The following is a 7,174-nucleotide window of genomic DNA, read 5'->3' on the forward strand; positions in this document are numbered from 1 at the left end:
TTAGCAGAAGCAGTGAACCCGACAACTGGAAATAGCTAGACAAACTAAAAGGCATCTGAGGGCCTTTAGTACTCACACAGAAAAGCTAAAGATATGCTAGCGAGAATTTTAACCTCTGTACTCCAACCAACAGTTAAGTAGAAACAAACTTAGTAAGAAAATTATGAAGATAACACAGGCAAGACTTTATGGGAGAACAAATTCAACAATGTTTATGAAAAGTACTTGCTTTTCTATCTTGTATATTTTGGTGATTAAATATTTGCTATGTTGCGAAACTACATAAATATTTGCATTAAATAGCATGGTGCTGAGACTACCTTTTGTTAATTTTTCTTTCTAAAATTAGTTCAACCATCATGCCTCTACATCCCCAAGGAGGCTCCATTTAGGACCTTAGTTCCGGTGGCTAGAAGGATTGCAAAAGCTCTCAAATCCCGGCAAAAGATGCATGGCAGTAAAAGTGGTATCAGCTGTGGAGCCCTTCATAGTAGCACTGTGGCTGGCCTCTGAACCAGATTAGGAAGTGTCCAACATACTGTGATTCACCAAAATTTGCTGAAATAAAATACCCATTGCTTTATTAAGTATTTTCGTGTCTATATTATATCCAAGGCAGGGCTAGGCACAAACTCTTTGAATGACACAGTAACTGAGATTGACCTCCTTTTTCAACTATAAAACATTATCTGTTATTTATCTTGAGAAAAAAAGATCACACGAAGTTATCATGTCATTTATACCTCATTGTAAAATAGGAGCTTTGGATCAGTCCCTCTCAAACATTAATGTGCATACAGATAGACTGGCAATCTTGCTAAAATGCAGATTTTGATTCAGTAGGTCAGGGGTGGGAGCTGAGATTTTGTATTTCTCAGGTGATGCCTTTGAGGCAGGTTTACAGATTATACATCAAGTATCAAGTTATTATGTGACCTACAGTATGATGAGACTCAAGAGAGATGAAAAGGTAAGCACAGAAACAGGAAGGAATTCCTAGAGAGAAGCAGTCCTGTATGGGACTCCGCAAGGGATCAATTTTCTGGATCCCCAAATCCTGAAGAACAGATTAAAAACACAAACAACAACAACAAAACCAAAAAGATCTGTGAAGGCTAGGAATAAATTTTGTCTAATTTTAATTTTGCTCAGGATAGGCCAAAGCAATACCATCCTTAGACCTGGGGACCTCAGCCCTGGGAGATGTAATTTAGAAGGCTCCCATCTGGCCCTTCTCTGATCAAGATTCTTCCTGTGGAGTGAGAAGCCCTTAAGTCCAAGGGGATTTCTCCTGGAGCCTGTGCCCCCTCTTCCTGACCATCCGTATGGCTCTCCCAAACACCCTGAACCCACCTCTAAGACCAGCCTGGACATCATCAACAGAATGTCTTCCCCAGAAAACCGCACACCTCTCCCCCATCCCGCTCCCCACTCCATGTAAAACAACCAAAGGTAAGTTGTTTAACAGTTGAGAGGGTTATCTGGGATGGGGGGTGCTCGGCACATCCACATGGCTAAGACTCCTTGCCTATGCGACAAAAAAGGGGCTTACTAGGTATTCTGGTTTGCTAATGCTGCCACTTTGCAAAATACCAGGAATGGATTGGCTTTTATAAAGGGTGTTTATTTTGTTACAAAGTTACAGTCTTAAGGCCATAAAGTGTCCAAGGTAAGGCATCAACAATCGGGTACCTTCACTGGAGAAAGGCCATCGGTGTCCAGGAAACCTCTGTTAGCTGGGAAGATGCGTGGCTGGTCTCTGCTTGCTCCTAGGTTGCATTTCAAAATAGTGTTCTCCATAATGTTAACTTCAGTTTTCAATGGCTGTCTTCAAAATGTCTGTCTTGGCTGCAGCACTAAAATGTCCACTCTCAGTTGCTCTCCAAAATGTCACTCTTAGCTGCTCTGAGTTCCTTCTGTTTGTCAGCTCATTTATATGGCTCCAGTGATTTAATTCAGACCCACGCTGAATGGGTGGGGTAACACCTCCATGGAAATTATCCAACCAAAGGTCTTGTCCACAGTTGATTGATTCATAGAGATCAATAGGTTTCAACCTAATCATCACTAATATGTCTGCCCCCACAAGATTGCATCAAAGAACATGGCATTTTGGGGGACATAATACATCCAAACTGGCACACTAGGAAAAGAAAAGAAATGGGCCACAGTCCCCTCCATTTGCACTCTTGCCCTTGGTCCCACAAATATTAGAACAAGACCTGGATCTGGGTAGAAATTTTTAGTATAGTTGTTTGCTTTTGATTTTTTTTATTTTTTGTTTTTTTTTGTATCTGTGGGATTACTGATGGAATAGATAGAACCCACACTGGCCTCCATGTTTAGTTTTCAGAAGCATTCTCTAACCCAAAATGCATCCTCTTTTATGCCTGAACCACCTTAATGTAAATGAGAGTTAATAGTATGAAGATGAGAAACAGTCATGGTGGAGAGGAGCAGATGGTTCTAAAAGTAGGGGGAGGACCTATGAAGGGACATTGGCACAATAAAGGCAAGAGATTTGCTTCTTTGCTTTGAAATCTGAATGTCAAGCACAGAGCCTCACACATAATTTAGGGTCAATAGAGATCACTGATCTTTTGATGAATGAAAGGATTGATGACAAAGTAATTCCTAAAACAAAATTTCCAGTCTTTCCACTTACCTTTCCACTCTCCACATACCACTTCAAACTAAAGTTCAGCTTTGACAACACCAGCTGATGCGGAAACCCCTCTATGCATACTGGTCAGACTGTAGTTGAGGCTAGGAAGGTGTGATTGGATCTCCTGGTTTGGTAACTAAGGTGAGAGAAAACTCTCCTAAGTACTTAGAAGAACATGGGACTTAGAATAAGATTATGGATTCTAGCTCTGGTTTTGCCACAAACTAGGCAAGCCTTTAGATTCCACTTTCTTCAGTTACAAAATGAGAGCTGAAGCAACTGATCTCTGTACATAGAGAAAATTATTAGAGAAATTGTTTTGAAAGACTACAGCATTATAAAAAACGTTGGAATTCATTTTAATTATATTTATTACACAAACAAAGTAGGGTCTCTCTGTGCTCATATTTAGATGTTTAAATTGAAAGTAAACCCTTGAAAAATTTTGTACATGATGCCTTATAGACACAAATAAGAACTATAAAGTCCCTTGAATTTGGTATGATTGGGCTGTATTTCAAATAGGGTTATACAAACATGGTGTACAGAGCCTTCAAGTTTTCTAACTTGTGGATCAATTTTTAATTGGGGAATAAGTTCAGAAAGCAAGCTAGATGAGAATGGAGTTCAGTTGATCCAGTTGAAGGGAGATCACCATTATAGAGGGACACATTTTTTTTTCCTAGGGACATATTCATAAATTTTTTGATGTGTTATGTTTGATGGATATGCTGAATTTCTACTCAATTGACCAGATTATGTTATTGCAGTATTGAAAGAATATTGCTTAAAAACTCAGGAGACCGTATTCAAATCCTGACCTTCCCTGTGATAGGTTAAATTAATATGTACCCCCTAAAGACACGTTCTTGGTCTCAGTCTGTGTTCCTGTGGGTGTGAGCCCATCGTAAAGATGTTGTTTCTGTTAGGATGTGGTCCAGTAGATTGAGGGTGGACTTTAAACAGATTACTGGAATCCTTGGTAATCAGAAGAAATTCAGAGAGAGAAAGAGAAAGCCACAGGAAGGAGCCAGAAGCCAAAAAGCAGTAGAAACCAGAAGAAAAAGGAGAAGACATTACCATGTGACAGGATAGCCAAGGAACCCCAAGGATTCCCAGCCAGAACACTATGAACCCCAGAGGAATCAAGCCTTCCTGCCAACACCCTGATTTGAACTTCTGGCCTCTGAAACCATGAGTCAATTAATTCCCATTATTTAAGCCAACACATTGTGTGGTATTTATCATAGCAGCCTGGAAACTAAGACACTCCCAATTTATCAGTGTTGCAATCTTAGTTAAGGCAAATTACTTTACCTCTTTGTATCTTCATTTTTCCACCAGCAAAACAAGAATTTTAAGTATAACAAAACCTGCCATATTTTGCTCACTGGGTTACTGCAGAGAGAGAGAGGCTGGTAAATATGCCTTGGAAAGTACAAGGCTTTACACAAATGCTAGTGGTCAATATTATTAATTATTAACTATATCTGGGTTAGTGATTGTTTGGCTCTGTACACTGTTTTCTGGCTTCTCTTATTACCAGTAGCCCAAAAGGATCAAATGATTGGCTGAAGTTGAGGGTGATTCTCAAAGACAGTGAAGATAGCTGGTGTACAAGGGACTAGTCCCATCATTATTTCCTGGCTTTATTTACTGAGTAGGCTGGTGGCTATATGAATCAAGTTAAACTGATCTTTGGGCAATTAATGTGTTCCTTTATCCCGTATGGACTTTATAGCCTTTGTCCTGCCCAAAGAGCACTGGCTAGCTGAGACATTGGTTTGTATACAATGATAGTCAAATTTAAGCACTTCATGCATATGAGTAAAACATATAATAAATTTGATCAGCAACAATTTTCTTCGTAGCTAACAAATACCAAAACTATGAATGGACACAAACTTTTAACTAGAAAGCCTGCTATGGATTTCTGTTTTCCTGATGTAACTACAAATGTTTAGTTATCTGCAGTCTTGAACAGTATTTGGAATGGAAATTTGGATGGTTGTATGATGTAGTTCCAACCATTATATCCAGAAATAAACATCCTGGTGAGTAAAATTTATGTCTTTCCAAAGACATATACAAACACATTCACAACACGCAAAGACACACATGGCTGTGTCTATAGATAGACAGCAAGCTCACATCTATTTATACTTAAATATTTCCATATACTTCAGACAATTACATTTTCCTAATATTGGTTTTTTTTTTCTACTTGAAAACTCTGCTCTTCAAAAAGTTTGCATTCCTATAGAGAGACAATTACAAAGACTGAAAGTGAATCTAAAGTTCTCTCTACCCTCTTATTCCCTGCACTCAGCCTGCCAGTTTAGCTTGGGAATACAGACCCCAAGAATGACTCAGGATCCAGAGGAAGAACCCATGGTCACTACTATTCCTTTTTATTTTGCATTCTGACTGTGTTCTTCTTGTAGCAGGATGATTTGGAAACTCAGATTTAGGGTGAAAATTATGATGACCCATAAAGCTTACCTCCCACATTTCACTGTCTTTTTACCTAATGATCATTTAAAAGACATTTGTAGAATTTGACAAAGCACTGATGACTCTCAATAAGAATAATGTGCACATTCGAATGGAGACTGGCTTCCCAATAAATCTGAATCCAGGCTACTGGGATGTGTATAAGCATTTTACGCGGATTTGCTGCAGAACACTGCCATCAAGTGTGAAGTTGTAGAGTCCATTTCTGGAGAATCCATCCTGCATTGATACAGCCTTTTTAACCTTTATAACAAAGGAGAAATATGCCACACTAATGGCAGGAAAGACTTGCAGGCTATGACTCTGGTGTTTATTAAGGTTGAAGCAAGGTAAGAACAGATATGAGTGGTTACCTACTGCCTTTCATGAAGGCCCCAAATTATTCTGCTCAATATTGTGCTGTGAAGAAACCTTCTATTTTCTAATTTCTCTGTTAAGCCTGGATTAGTGATAAAACAAACAACACTTCTCTTTGGTGTTTTACTTGATTCATCTATAAATATAAATGTATCCTCATCTTCTAAATGTGCTGAGCCTATTGCCTGGCACAGAGTAAACACTCAAAAATTATGTATTGAATGGAAGTAAAATTTAGTAATAAAATGCAACCTGTCATTCAAAATGTAACAAAGTATTCCTCCAACGCAGCATGTCTCTAACCTTACACATTGTACTCTCCTCACCAAATAAAGCTCATAGCCCAACCAATATTGAAGGATCAACAAACTTTTTTCATTCCATCCATCCATCCATAGATTTGTTTATTATCTGCCAGGTACTATTTTAGATGCTAGGGACACAGCAGTAAACAAGACAGACACAGTTTGCCCTAACAGCTTACACTTAAATGTGGGAGAGAGGCAATAAATAATTTCTGGTTGTGATAAGTGCTATGGAAAAAAAAAAAAAAGGATCAGAAGTTACTTTGACATGAGAGGAGCTGGTATTTTTCATGGGCAATTAGGGAAGTAATACTTGAGCACGAATCTATAGGATGAGAGGACTCAGACCACGCAAAGACCTTGGGGGAAATATTCCAGGCAGATAGAAAAGCAAATGTAAAGGCCCTGAAGCAGGGACATGCTTTGTGTGTGAGAAGAATGGCAGGGCAAGGGGAGCAGGACAAGGTGAATAAAGGGAGTAGTAGAATGTTGGCAAGAAGTTTGGATTTCTAAGTGTAATGAGAAGTTCTTGGAACATTTTTAAATAGTGTTGTCATCCAATCTATATTTTTAAAAGATGATTTTGACAGTCTTTATGGAGACAGATTGATGGAGGAAGCAGGGAGGCAAGTTAGGAGGCTATTTTTGCATTAGTCCAGGCTGGAGTTGTTAGAATTTGGAGTAAGGTGGTAAGGGTGGAGGTCGTGATTTGCAGTCAGATTTGAGATGAATTTTGAAGACAGAGCCGAGAAGCCTTGCTGATTGGTTTGTGGAAAGCAAATGGAATCAAGGAAGACTTAGGTTTTTGACCTCAGCAACAAGGCGAGATAGGTGCTGATGAAAATAGAGACAGAAGAATGGTCATGAAACAGGTTTTGGGGGAGAATTCAAGAGTTTAGTTTGGGACACGATAAGTTTGTAATGACTGTAAGCCAGTAAGTTTGTAATGACTGTAAGCCAGTAAGTTTGTAATGACTGTAAGCCAAGTGGAGATGTCAAGTAAGGTGTCAGAAAAACACATCTGTACGAAACTCAGAGAAAGATCGGGGCTGGGGATGTGTGCGAGAGTTGGAAGCATGTGGATGGTATATAAAGCCACAGGAATGGACTACCTCATCTAGTAGAGCGAATAGGAGGAGGAAGAGAAGACCAAGGACTTGGCCCCAGTGCGAAATGTCAGTGTCAGGAAGAGGAGTCAGGAGACAATCGAGGAGGATAAAAGCGGGAGAAAAAATGAAGTAAAAGCTTTCAATTAGGGAGTGGCACACTTAATCAAATGCCGCTTTAAACTACAGAAGTCTGCTTTAATTTCTCCAGGCATTTAGTAACTACA

The 7,174-nt window shown here is 39.2% G+C and overlaps 1 long non-coding RNA gene across 2 annotated transcripts in view; it reads right to left on the minus strand.

Annotated features, from left to right (window-relative positions):
- The window catches only part of LOC119511561, a 79,846-nt gene extending 75,768 nt beyond the window's left edge, over nt 1-4,078 (minus strand). Inside the window, exons 1-2 of one of the 2 annotated variants that reach the window (XR_005212202.1) lie at nt 3,983-4,063; nt 2,666-2,801 (exon numbers count right to left, since the gene is read on the minus strand). This is a non-coding gene — a long non-coding RNA (uncharacterized LOC119511561). Of the gene's footprint in view, nt 1-2,665; nt 2,802-3,982 lie in introns of both variants that reach the window. The other variant, XR_005212203.1, reaches the window with a different exon arrangement.
- Nucleotides 4,079-7,174: the final 3,096 nt, after the last annotated feature.

This window comes from Choloepus didactylus, chromosome 16 (genome assembly GCF_015220235.1).
Source record: "Choloepus didactylus isolate mChoDid1 chromosome 16, mChoDid1.pri, whole genome shotgun sequence".
Lineage (NCBI taxonomy): Eukaryota > Metazoa > Chordata > Mammalia > Pilosa > Megalonychidae > Choloepus > Choloepus didactylus.